Source organism: Amia ocellicauda, chromosome 10 (genome assembly GCF_036373705.1).
Source record: "Amia ocellicauda isolate fAmiCal2 chromosome 10, fAmiCal2.hap1, whole genome shotgun sequence".
NCBI classification, from domain to species: Eukaryota; Metazoa; Chordata; class Actinopteri; order Amiiformes; family Amiidae; genus Amia; species Amia ocellicauda.
The window spans coordinates 24,116,780-24,130,828 of NC_089859.1; the positions used below are offsets into that span (position 1 = coordinate 24,116,780).

Genomic DNA, 14,049 nt, shown 5'->3' on the forward strand with positions numbered 1-14,049 from the left:
AATTAGTGTAACATCTAAATAATGTCAGCATATTGTTTTTAAATTGACCTTATACTATACACCATTGTTCAACACCAGTAGGTCACCAGTCCCCCATTAAAATGTACAATTGTAAAATGTTGTAATTTTGGGTGTGCCACAGAAATTTGGACAACTTAAGTTCAAGGTATCAAAGCTCAAGTCGGGTTGCAGCTCCACTCACATCAGAAATCTTGCCCCTCTCTTCATTAGCCTCCACGGGTCCTCATCCTTTTTTGGGAATTGAGCAGCAGGATTGAGTCATCTCCACTCTTGGCTGGGTTTCCCGAAAAAAAAAAAAAGGTCACTGATCTGATTCTTGGGAGGCTGTGAGGATTTGTAAACAACTATGAACTGTAAGACACTGCATATTTAAATATAGAAAGAGACCCTAATTCTAATTTAAGGGTCTCTTGTGAACCAACATTGTTGCGTCTTATGTCGTATTCTGATGGACATTATATCTGAGATTGTATGCAGTACAATACAATTCCAAATTCTGACAGTGATTATGATGATGTCAATGATGATTATTTACAGAAATCAAGGTTTCAGTGATGTATACATGCAGAATGGAAATTATTGTATCTCATTCAGACTTAGAAGTTTGGTGTGGATATTAGAACACTATCAAAATCTCCGATTTGTGTTTACTTTATCACATTTCCTTTGTCTGGTAATGATCCCACAGCAGTCAAGTCAGTCCACCCATTGTTTCTGTAATGGCATCTCTTAAATCCAACACTTAGAAGCCGACATAATCCTGGGCATTATTTATTTACACTACCCAGCTTCATTATTCATTATTTGCTCGGGCTGCTGCGAGTCAAAACGGTAATTTATAGGACAGAGCCCAGCCTGCTCGGCCCGTGTTGTGTTGCACACAAACTACAATGAGAAACCCCTGGCTGCGAAGTATTTACACGGCTGGTCGTGTGTTTATTATGCTTTGGGCAATGGTCTGTGACGCCAGGATACCCTTTCCTGTACAGGCTTGCACTCCCGCTCGGCTCTAACATCAAAACTTCCTTTCTGCTTTATTTCACTGCTTTGCATTTGGAAGCAAACACGAAGAAAAGAATTGGGAACCAGGCAATCAAGAGGCTCCCAGACACATGCACATAAAGCCTGAGCGCAGTGAGCATCCTCTGCACAGCCCCGTGCACCGCCCCGTCCCGTGCGCGCGCTCGCCCCGCCCCGCCCCCCGCCCCGCGCGGACCGCAATGATTTAGAAGTTCAGGAATCCCACGTGACGTCACCAGAGGGTGATGTAATGCTTCTCTAAATAGAACGTATTGTAATCTTCTCTCAGTCCAACGTGCTTCCTTCTCCCGGAGCGCCGCTTCTCCTCTGCACTTGTTGGGTAAGTTGAGAAAATTGTTCCAAAAGTCTTGGATTGGCGCTGGTATTAGAGGTCGCTGTCCTCGGCGGCTGCTGTTTTCTCTTTCAGGCGGACAAGCGTGTGACAGCGGGCTGTGTCGCCCGACGGTGCTATCAGCGGCGCGTCTGCATGCGGGGTGTGTTGTGCTGCGCTCGGCGTGCGGGAAGTCAGCCGTGTGTCCAGCTCTGCGGGGGGACACCCGTGTGTCCTTTACAGCACTTGCAGTGAAGCCCGCAAGTGCCCAGTGTCGTGTTGTGTGCGAGAGGGAAGCAGCTCGGAGTGGATGCAGGGAGACAAGAGCCCTTGCTTTCCTCCCTGGCTGTGTCAGTTGTGGAGGCTGTCAGGTACTTGGCCACTGTGTCCGATGATGTCTCTCTCTCTCTCTCTTTCGCCTCCGTCCTGCCGTGGAGCTCATCATTCACTTACAAACAACTAATACAACGCGGAGGAGTTGAACGTAACAGGTGACCCCAACAAAGTTAGTACAGACCGGGGCGTGCAAATGGCAAGATGTGTGCTTAAGCGAAGAAGAGAGGCAGGAAAGCCCGGCAGTGGCCGTGTCCCGTTGCACTGCCCGGTTCATTCATTACTGTGCGCCAGAGTCCTGCTCCGTGGGTGCCTAAATACAATGAGCGCTCAGACGCACACACATGCACTGGTCCTGGCAGGACCCTTACTGAAGACAACGGTGACCTGTGCTTTCAGATTAGCTACTCTCTTTCCACTGGCTGTCTGTCTCTGCATGTCTCTTCTTCTTCTTCTTCTTCTTCTTCTTCCAAAGTTCCCTTTATCGGCTTATTGTCCTCAATTGCCTTATGTACTATTGTACTGTAAATAAGACTATAGTTGAGCATTACGTCATTCTGCAGGCCAGTAAGTGTGTCTGATTAACAGCCTGAGATATTGAAGGGTTCAGGGGTAGATGTGCTGACAAAGCACTCCTGCCTTTAAAAGCCCACAGGCTGCAAACGATGCTTTCATCTGGAGTCTCAAAGTTTGAATAAACGCGTCGCTGTGGGCTTGGGCTCTGGACCAGGAATTGCTTTACTTCAGTCTTTCGTTTATGACGGCACGCATTGTTTAAAGGGCAAAAAACGGTTTCCTAAAAGCTGCATTTTCAAAACCGTAATAGAAAACAAGAAAAGGTGGAACAAAGAAAAGAAAAGGGAGCTTGCAAACGTCCTGCTTTGCTACCAGATTGTATTGATGAATATTTGATTTTATGTTTACATTGTTTAGCTTTTGTATTTTGAAACACATGTACCCCACACAACCCAGCAATTGTATTAGCTGACTTTGCATAAGCATTTTGGCAGTGGGGTTAAGGACTTCTGACACTAACAAAGCGACAGCTTAAAAAATAAAATAATAACATTACAGACTTTTTACTGTGGCCAACCATTCAATTAAACCTTTTATTATATTTGTATTATGACAAAAGCAACATGCCACCAATGACAATTTGAATCTTCGCATATAATCTATATATATATCATCATATCATATATATATATGAATGTATAATTGTATTTTTTAATTTATTTTTTTACCGCGCATAACGATCCCTGGGAGGAATGTAATTGAACACTGCTTTATTTAGGCTGAATGTATAACGGTCACAATTTGAAACTTGACATTACATCTTTGTTGTATTTATAATCAATTCTTATTTTAATATATACAGATTACATGAATACATAAATGTTATACAGTCATGATGAGTGTTGACGATAATAATAATAATAATAATAATAATAATAATAATAAATAAACATAATCATCAAATTATATTATTAAGAAATGCGGTGTCCAATAAATAATATTGAAGCAGTATTATAAAAATGATACCAGAAGTACTATAAGAGCAACACTAGTCTTTTAAGCAATTGCTATTTTTCTCAAGACAACTACAGCAGGTGGCGCAATGTAATGTAATAAGTTTAAGAAACAGCGCATTGTTTTGTGTTGCACAGAAGATGCTTTCAATAACAAGTTACTTCTTGCTCCTTAACTGCTAGGGAATACAGTGCGCACAAGAAAACAAGCTACATTACTTAAAAAACGGACTTATTGAAAATATAATGTCCAAGACTGAGCTACCAAGTCGTTTGTCCATGCAAACATATTCTGGCTGTGTCTAATGCCTTCTAAAAATTGCTAGGGACCATATCACCTGCTCTGTCCCAGTGCAAATGTATACTGGACAGCAGTTATATATGTTGGTCCTATTTGTAAATCAACATGTGAAGATTGAAAGCAGTTGAAAGTAATGTTTACAATTGTAAAGCACATATATACATTTGCTGTTTTCACATGTCCATATGTTAGAAGATTGGCACCACAGAAGTCTGTTCAGTAAATTCACCAGTTAAATCTAGAGACATTCGGTGGTTTGTCAATTATTAATTGAAAATAAATAAATAAACAAATTACTATTAAGTCATCTTTTATATAGATCACAAAGATGACGTCAGATCTGCTAATGGTGTACTTTTTAACAATGACTAAGAACTGGACCATCAATAACTATTCCTTTAAATTAATGTTAAATACAAATACATTCCTTTAAATATTTGCTTTATTTATATTTACTCATCACATAGCCTAAAGTTGTAGTTAAGCACTGAACCCTGTTTGAAATGTACTTTTTTTATTTTATTTCGTGCTGCTTCCCCTCAGTCATAGAGACTATAAAGAGTAAATGTTCAAACTTCTCACAGGCTGTGACTGTATACACCATGAAAACTAAATATTCACAAACCAATCTTTGGAATAAATATGAAGGCAATCTGACAGCTGCTGGCTCTAATCCCCATGAAAGTCGAGCAAAAAATGGACTTCGGAGATCTTGAAATGCTTCAGAACCATCTTACCAGGGCAAATGAAAGCAAGAACATCTTGAATGAATAATCTTGAACGTTCAAATCACGTTATTTCACACATAGTTAAAAAGTAAATGTAATCACCTCTTCCCACAAACAAGTGATTTTAATTATTATTACCAACATTCAAATCTAATTATATTATACAAATACTAGTATAGTCAGAGGTTCTTTTGAAGTAAATATTAAAAATGATAAATTGAGTGCTGCCTGCAAATTCAGAACAAATTCAGTCCAATTATTTTCGATACTGTTTACAGTATCTATGGCTAAAGAGAGCCGTTGTGCTTTTCTTCTTTTCTTTTTTCCAAAGACCATATGTAAGTCTTGGAAGAGGGTCACAGGGTTCAAAAAAACATATCCTCTTTCTGCGGAAGAATTGCTTTTCCAAGATCATTGTTGTTCTTTTAATGAGGAAAATAAATGGAAACACAATACAGTAGGTTGTGGAAATAGAATTGTAATTACACGTATTTCATGTTGGATTTGAGTGGAACGTTTCTGGAGTTTCCACTCCTTTCGGTCTGAATTGGCTTTCTATTATGACAGTTATCTGCGACAACCGATTCGCTCAGTGTGATGCTCTGTCAAGAGAGTCAGGCATTTGAGGAAAGATATGCCTTTGTTGTACCTTTTGATGCAGATTCTGATTTTCTTCTTTTTGAAGTCTGTGCAGGATTCGTGGAGCATCAATTGACTTGTAATTGTTATTAATCCAGTGTTTCAAAAAGAAGTGAAATTCCAAGTGGAATGAACAAAACCACAACTACCCAACTCATATAATTTGTTTGCTGCAGTAGTAGGTTCCTCCGTCTGTAATGCCAAGGTATTCAAACAAATATTTCTCAGAGAATGAAGTGCTTATGGAGCAAAGTCCTTCTTTGCATATTGTACAAAATATTAAAAAAACGAATTTCTTCTAGAAGGAAAACAGGTTGCAGCCCTAAAAGCAGAGTTTACAAAGAACTGCTTCCCTCTCTTGACAACTTATCTTATTCCCTACAGATGTACGTGATGAAGTAAAGGTTTATGATTGAGTAACTGGCTTATTGTTCTTTTTTACATCAGTACTTTGACATAAACTATATATATTATACTATATATACACAGTGTATTTATTTATTTATTTTAAATGTATGTAGATTTTTTTTAAGTCAAACCAAGCCCAGGGCTACAGTTCTTACCTTGAACTTGGACTCTGCAAGCCCCTGAGGTGCAACAGGACTCAGATTTCTAACACAAGTTTGTGCCTGTCTCTTTTCCTTGCCATACTGTTTGAATTCTAATGTGTACCTGGAGACTTCCACTCAAGTTCCTTGTGAAATCCTACTCCAGACTCTAATCCTAGCCTTAATTCACATGAGGACTTACTTACTGTATAATGTATCCAAACTTCCTATGCTAAACTAAATCAGCAATGTTAAATATAAGCCCAGTGATCTATTACATGCAAATGTCAACCAAGGAGTTAAACAATAAGGCCGTGGCATTGATAAGTGTGCTAGTGATTGAACTTCACAGTCGAGGGTTGCGTGTGACTCGAGTTTGCAAATTTCCTTTGAGGTATTTCGAGGTTACCGAGTTCACGGGGTTATTCATTGCTTACAAAAGTATGGGGGTAATAATTAGTTAACTATAATATGACTGTCCCTTAATAATGTATCCTTTTATGTCATTTTTTGTTTTTTTTTGCGGTAGTGTAGCACCCACGTAGTTCCAGATTTCACTCAGGTTGGCAAATGTAACATAAGAATGACATTGTAAGATATTGTTGTATACGTCATCTTAAAGCACAACAACAAGGGCAGTGAAACCTATAGCATTGTAAAACTGGCCTGTGCTGTTTGCTGTTGTGGGTAATATTGTTAATGTATAATACTATTAACTGTTTCCAGTGCCTTGTGCTGTACACACATTTAAATAAATTACATTTAAATAAACAACACTCTGCAGTATTAAACCCACAAACTGAAACAGTGCCTTGAGGTCTTTTTCACCTGAAATTCAAAGACAGGCATTTAAACAATTTTAACCTATAAAATAAACCAAGAAGTGTTTACATCTCGAGTTATGAAACAAAACAAAACAAATATTCAATTATAAACAATGTCCTCTTAAGTCATGCCAGTCAACCATGAAATAAACACACATTTCAATTGGGTTGTAAAGTCTCAGGCTGTAGGTTGGCGAGTCAATATGGTGTTTTTTGTCTTTGACTGATTTAGCTTTTTCTTAATTAATGCACCCTCTCAATTGAAAGCCAAATCCACACTTGACTGAACAGTTTACAGCTCACATGTGCGTGGATAGCAGCTGATGAGTGACCCTTGACCCCCTACAGCAGGCAGCATCCTTGTGAACCTGACCAGTGTGTTATGGGGTTGTCATCCAGGGGTTGTGTGCGATAGAGGTAGTGATCTTGAGTGACCTATCCACCTGGTCAGTAGAGCAAAACTCTTCTCTCTACCATCGATAGGAAGACCAAAACCTCTTTGGCTCGTTGACTAGTCCCCAGTTTCAGTTAAAGCTGAAATACATGCATGAGCACTTAGCCCATCTCTGAAGTCAAGACATCGAAACATTGTTATGGGCTGGTGATGAACAAAATGTCTTTTATTTTCTAAAGCAGGCTTCAGTATTTTAGTGTTTTTGAGTTGAAAACAGACTTCCTTTTTTATTTTGTATTACATTTTTTGGCTATATTAATGCAGCGTGATTGTCCCACAGATATGTATTCGCAAAATGTGAGCTATGTCTGATATGTGTAGCCAAAGCAATATGTCGGTGTGCACTGTGCGCTCTCTAGCAGGCGTTGACATTCGTCGAGTTCCTCTGCATAAGCTGTTTTGAAAAGCAAATAACTTAAACATCGGGGCTAAATATAGGGTCACACATTGACCTAGATATTGTTTTGCACTGTTATTCAAGTGATTATCCCTGGGGCTGATTTTACATTTCTACTTCATGTGAATAGAGCATGTTTTAAGTTGGCCACATGTCTCGGATATTTTGCTAAAAGTGTCATTTAAACATTTGGTGTGACAAATAATTAAATTGATCCAAAATGAAAATATATTATTATGCTAGTCAAGTGAATTAGTATTGCGAGCAAAATAAAGTTTGAATGATTCGCATAATGCAAGGGAAAAAAAGTTTCCTTTGAAAGTAATGAAGTTTTGAGGACTGGGCTTTGAGCTGTCTGCGGGGCGTTCTCAGGGGACTTTGCATTTGAAAGGCTGCAGGGCATCTACGCTCTGAAGGGAGTCACAGGATCAAGCCCAGAGACAAACTGCTTTGCTTAAAATGAAACCATATTTGACTGTTTTGACTGCAAGTGACAAAATATTTAATAATATTAAAAAAATACATGAATTATTTTTAGACTTTTTGCAGCTTAATATATATTTAATGTAAGCTAGCTATACTTACTACAAACTAAAAACAGTGCTATGAAAAACTCAGCCTATTTAGTTCAAATGTCTGTAATATTTTCCTTTTACCTTTTGTCAACTATGTTCCATGTATACACACTTATGTGATTATTTCATTCTATGCACAATCATTTACAAATAAAATAGACTTGTAAAGCATTACGTTAAGAAAATAAATATCAGTGCATATAAAAATGGAAGTGTTCTTGGTATTAAATTAGTTACAAAATATTTTTTTAATTTATAGTGTATATAAAAAACACATTTTGTGCTGTACGGCTTTTCAATGAGCTTTTTAATTGTGCAACCGCACATCAGACTTTGCAGATGTAAGCAATATTACATTTTGTTCAAGCACGGAGTAAACAGATTGCATTTTGGTTTCTTCACTTTGCACTGAAAATGAAATGAGCTGTCTTGGAAAATCACTTTGGTCTATTTGCTTGTTTTTGTTTACACAGAATGTGTTCTAATGAAGAAGACATGAGATTAAATTAACATTTTTTGCAAAATGACAATTGCTTAATTACTATAGAATTATTTGTTTTTACTTATTATTTAATTTGCTGCTTTGAGAATGCAATCTGTATAAATAAATCTTAGATCACACTGGATGAAAATACTTTTTAATCAAAGTGTGTATGGAGCTACTGAAGGCCTGTTGTTAGTAGTGGACCTTCTATTGTTCAGAATTGGCAACTTGCATGATCCTCTGTAGGTGTGTGCTGCTGTAGCATGACACAAAAGATGAAATGCTTTTGAAATCTCAAGTTTCCTTTGCAGTTTTCCCCCTGTTGACTGATGGAGACTGCAAGGAGGTCTTATGTGTCTAAAGACTGCAGACTGTCTTATGATCTTGCTGGCTAATTTGCTTCTATGCCCCCCCGGCCAACTGATCCAGTAGATTCGACCAAACCGTTGACATCTGGAGAAGTGAGTTTAAACCTGGTGATTGCCACCTGGCCGGCTCAGGGCTGGGGAGGCCTGGGGTGGTGGGGGGGCACAGGGGTGGCGAGGTCACCCAGTTCCAGCTGATACTCACTGGGAAAGAAGTCAGCAATTTGCCTTTATGGTGACTCCTACTGGCAATGTCATGGACATGGGGGGACCTCACACATATGGATATACATAGTTTAGAGCTGTTCTTGAACAACCAGAATAATACATTCTCACCAAAGGTCATTTAAAAACATTCACACTCCACTGAATATCCTTGAATTTAAACTAAACTAAACTGATTACTGGTACATAGATCCTTGGAGATATGGGAGCTTGTGGTCTTGAAGTAAGTCCAATAATAATTCAAAAGATAACAAAGATAATATGTTAAACATCCTTTGAAATAAACAAAGTGGGTAAACTACATTATTAGCAAACATTGAACTATAATATGTATGAGCAGTATATATTGGAAGCTGTTTTTCATTTTTTTGTTTGCTATTTCTGTGCTGAAAATAATTGTATTTGATATGGAGCTTAGTTAAGTTCATATTCGTTCAGAAAATGGATAATGTATCTTTAAATGTATGGCCATGATGTTTCTGATTACTGCTTTGCAACATGCCTGTATTAGATCACATCATATTCCCTCTGAGCAGTTTGATGCCTTGTTTCCAGCTGTTAGTAATTAGTAAGTCAGCATATTAGTCCCACTATTGTGGGTTCCCTTGTCTTTGATGATCCCCACTCTGCTTTGCCCTGAGAATCTGGGGCTTGAAGAACTGCAGAACATGTTGCGACTTCTCTGACAGTCCCATTGTGTTCTGTGTCTCTTTTTCCCTACTCTCACAAATTTATGTGTGAGAAATTAGTTGGTACTTTTATATCCCCCCCACCCCCACCCCTCACATGCTTTGGGTCTGTCAACAAGTGGGTTGCAAGTTATTCTTTGTCATCCCAAATGCCAATTTATCTTTCTCTTAACCACAAGCCTTTCACATTTTCATTGTACAGTCCTTTGTCTAAGTGCTGGTCATGGGATTACAATATATATTATTTTCATTCGAAAGCTGCACATGCTTAACGTCTCTGTATGATGTGCACAACAGGATATATTTTGAAATTGTGTATCCACATGTGTCTCCGCAATGAAAAGAGTTTTATAGATTTATGTGACCAGAACAAGTCAGAGTTTTTGATTTGTGTTCCATTATACAGTTGTGTTACTTGCAATTAGCAAAGGAGAAAAAGTGCTATATCCTCTGAACGTTGTATTTATAACTGAAGGCAAGGTAGGTAGGAGTTTCTCCTCGCACTTCCAAGTCGTTTCTGTACCTCTATGATGAAAGAGAACAGTTTCAAAGGAAGGGTGCCCGGCCAATTCTCTTCTGATGAATGGAAAACGTTACCAACTTAAAACTAAAGGTTTATGCGATAATGTACTGCACCCCTGGGAAGTCAGCAATAGGTGGTTAATTTGTGTAGAGCATTTTTAAAGTTTATAATCTTACCTTTAACTCCTGGAGAGAACTAATGTTTGAAGAGCACTCATGCTCCAAAATGTGTGAACTTAAGAATCCAGGAGGTGGGATATTGTTGGCACTAGATTTGTATGGAAGTCCCAGAGCAAAGCATTTGCTTTGGTTTTCTCCCATAAATTTGTGGAGAACACAATCTCCTTATATGTTTAAGGCATGCAGACAAAGATTTTAGTGATTCCTTCCTAAGCAGTCTGTTCCTTGTTTTCTCAGAAAAATAGAACAACCACAAATGGTCATCTTTCTGCTAAAAGTAAATATTTGATTGATCTCTGATCTATAAACTCACCTGTGGGGTATCAACATCTGCTGTTCTGCAGCTGAGTAGGAGACTTGTCAATTTAAGAGATAAGCTGTATACCACACTCAATCATTAAAACTGCGGCCAGAAAATGTTAAAGCTGTTAAATTTGTGTACCAGCTGGCAGAAACCACCAGAAATGTGTTATGATATTTTCCCTGGTTAATTCCCCTGGCTCAGAGATTGGGTTGAAATGTGTAGGTTCCAAACCCGCAAATTTCAATACCTTTTCTAATCCTAAACAAAAACAAACAGCTTTATTAGCACTACACTACTTTCCTGCCCAGTGGGAAACATCATTTTAAGTGCTTTAACATTAATTGGGCCAACTTTCCATGTTGCTTTTAGACTTTTGACAAAACCTACAGAGTTAGCTTTACAATTGTAGCAATGATTGGATTTTGAGATTACAAAGGCCTCACAAAAGTCAAAACTTAAACTCTGAGCGAGATCAAGGATACATTTACTATAAATGCTTTGTAGTGCAACTAACATGCAGAAGGACAGTTTATTGGAGAAGACAGGAAACTATAGCCTTTCCACCGAAAGCACAGAACTGTTTTCCTGTTTTTTAATTCTATACCCGAGCCACCCAAACAGAACAGGACTGTGCACGATCCAGGCTTCAGTGTTGAAGGGATTTAGTGGCCTTCAAAGCCTTGATGGATTTGAAAGAGAATTATTTATTTATTCATATTTTTATCATTAACATTTGGCAGGATTTCTCTGCTTGTTTAGCACTGTTATTAATGCAGCCCACTTAAAGAATCCTCCAGCTGATTAAGATAGTAGAACCAAAATACTTTGAATGTGACTCATTTTGGCTGGTCTTCTTGTTATTCCTCTGATGACTGACATCCTGCGTTGACCAACCATGTGGGGTGTCTAAGATGCTGTGGCACCCCGTCACCATTCATCAGTCAGGCCTCTTATCAGTTTAAAGCTTGCAAGTGATGGCTTTGTGCATATGGACCACTGAGACTGAAAACCCCTATGATCTGCATCTCTCTCTTGGCTGTTGTGTTGACCATAAGGTAACACGTCTGCGAGAGCCCTGCCTTATGCCATAGTGCAGCGTCATCTGTTCGCCTGGTTCCACATTTGGATCATAGAGAAGTCACATTAGAAAAGCATGTTCTCCAGAAACCAGATATGTCATTACTATTAGACTTCAGTGGTACGCCAATGAGGCTGCTGGAAAGCAAGTTATAGGTTGTATACAAACATTTTCATATGGAGCCTTTAATGAAGTACAAATGAAACCCCCCCCCAGCTTTTACATTAATTTAAGTGGAGAAAAAACAGCAACAGTTAGTAGCAAGTGTTCTTTCCTTTTACATTATTTTAGAACTATTCATTGCTTTACTTTAAAATCTAATGAATTCAACTTTTTCATAGGAATGCAGCATTACTTGCATTTTAAACAGGCTGTTGAACAACTCAGATCAGGATGGTAAACTATAAGATTGTGCTTATCGAGTGGATTAGCAACTGACATTCACGTTCAGCCCGGTTGAAGTCTTGCAAATTCATTTTTCACTGCTTAGTTGTTCCCAGTGATTTAATTAGAGATTCTCAAATGCTTTCTTCTCAAAAGAACTGTTGGTTTCTTTGCTTGGTCACAAATTTATACACTGATGTATTCAATCAATGCAACACAGTAATGAAGTGTTGCTATGGAACCGGTTTCCTGAAGGGCCACATCTTTACCTAATTTGAAGCCAAATCTCAAACTGTTCCATGGAAGCATTGGCTTAACTGAAGGAAACATTCTCCCGCTCCGGACGGCAAAATTGAATCAATCGTGATCGTCTCTGTTCAGACAGCCCAGCGTTCTGCACAGTCTCAGATCCCCGATGACTTGGTCAAAACAAATCTGATTACATTAAACGACAGTCATTGCCTGGATACAAATGGTCCAATCTGGTTTTATAGATTTAAAAAATAAAATCAATTTTAGTTTAGGAAATACAGATTTTATTTTGTACCAAGAGTAGCTTTTATTTTGCTAGGTTTGTGAAATGTACCCTTTAAATGTATAGCCACTCAAGTTTTCCTATTCCTATTCCTATTCCTATTCCATCACACACACATACTACCACACCAAACTGCTCTCTGCCCAGACAGAGCTAAAGTCAATTTTTTATTTTTTTATTTTTTTTTTATCTTTGCTTTATAAAGCCCCCCTTCCCCCCCCCCCCCCCCAGGTGTCTGATTGACTGATTGCCCGTGCAATGAGACAGAGGTATTCCACTGCATTCTCATGCAGGGCAATCGATCAATCAGACAGCGCCATGGACCGGCACTCCAGCCAATCAGCTAATTAAGGGGAGGGCTGCTGCCAGCTGCCACGGTTTCAAAGCAAAAAAATAACTGGTGTCTTCAAAATTAGAAATAGATAGAATATTAATTGTTAATATATTGGTCTAAAATAATGGATCTAATTTGCTTATAGATATATAATATTTAGTCTTTTTGTATCAGGATTGATAAAATGTCAGTGTTGACCTATATTTGTCCTTATTTAGCCTAATAAATTTTATGAAACATCTTTGCTCTTATTTTTCTGCATTATATTGTCAAATTACAAAAGAAGACCGTACTTTATCTCATGCCCTCAAAGTGTGGCCCGGCCAGTATAGGCACATCCCTAACACTAACAGTAGTCTAAACCCAGCTCCATTTCGAATCAGAATTATGTTGTCTACTCAGAGTAGTCTTTGTGTTAATATAGGTATAGTGTTAGATTGCCTAGTAAGCTTATTTCATCAGTTAAAGGTTGTGTTTCTATGGTGTTTACTTAAATTGGAAGACTGGGTGTAGCTTGCAATTGTGTTGACTAGGGTTGAATTGTTAGATTCCCAAATGAAAATGTCTATAAAAGTAGTGTAGCAACTAGTGCAACCTTTGTTTCTTTAACAACAAACATCTAAATATATAAATAAATGCCCAAAATTACAGTTGAAAAGGACAATCTTGTCATTTCACGCTTAATCATCATTAATTTGAGAATGCTGTTCCACTGGTGATATCCCAAATCTGCAAACTGTGCTAAAAATGTAGTGTATTCAATATGTCTAATATTTGTTTTCTCTTGTGACCTATGATGACTGAAATAGGATTCAGTCGTTGAGTTGCCAGTTCCTCCAGGCAATGACAAAAATGTTGAAAGAAAGAAAATTAATTTGATAAGATAACAATGAATTTGGGTAACTAATGATTATGAGGTTATAGCTCACTCTGCAGGGATTAGGGGATCATTTACAAAATATTTAAAAACACAATTCAATTTCCCTGTGGATATATTTTTAAACAATAATATTCAGTTTTTTCAATAGTTATAGGCCACACTTAATATTAGCCTAGACTGTTTGTTGTTTGTTATTGTGCAATTATTTTACAAATTTAAAACATATTTAGTAAAGCTTTAAGAAATACATTCTGTGCAGCATTGTCATATTAAAGTTAGTTTCATTGAGGAAAAATACTGAATAATACTCAGCAAGTCTTCAAACCAGCTTCCTATTTCCTTAGCAATGTGGGGATTGGGCTTGTAATA

General features: G+C 38.0%; 1 protein-coding gene across 1 annotated transcript in view; it reads left to right on the forward strand.

Moving 5' to 3' along the window:
- The first annotated feature begins 1,299 nt into the window (after positions 1-1,299).
- creb5b (cAMP responsive element binding protein 5b) overlaps positions 1,300-14,049 on the forward strand; it is an 88,908-nt gene continuing 76,158 nt past the window's right edge. Inside the window, exon 1 of the mRNA XM_066715655.1 lies at positions 1,300-1,381. The gene's annotated coding sequence lies outside the window, so the exon portion shown is untranslated. The remainder of the gene's footprint in view (positions 1,382-14,049) is intronic.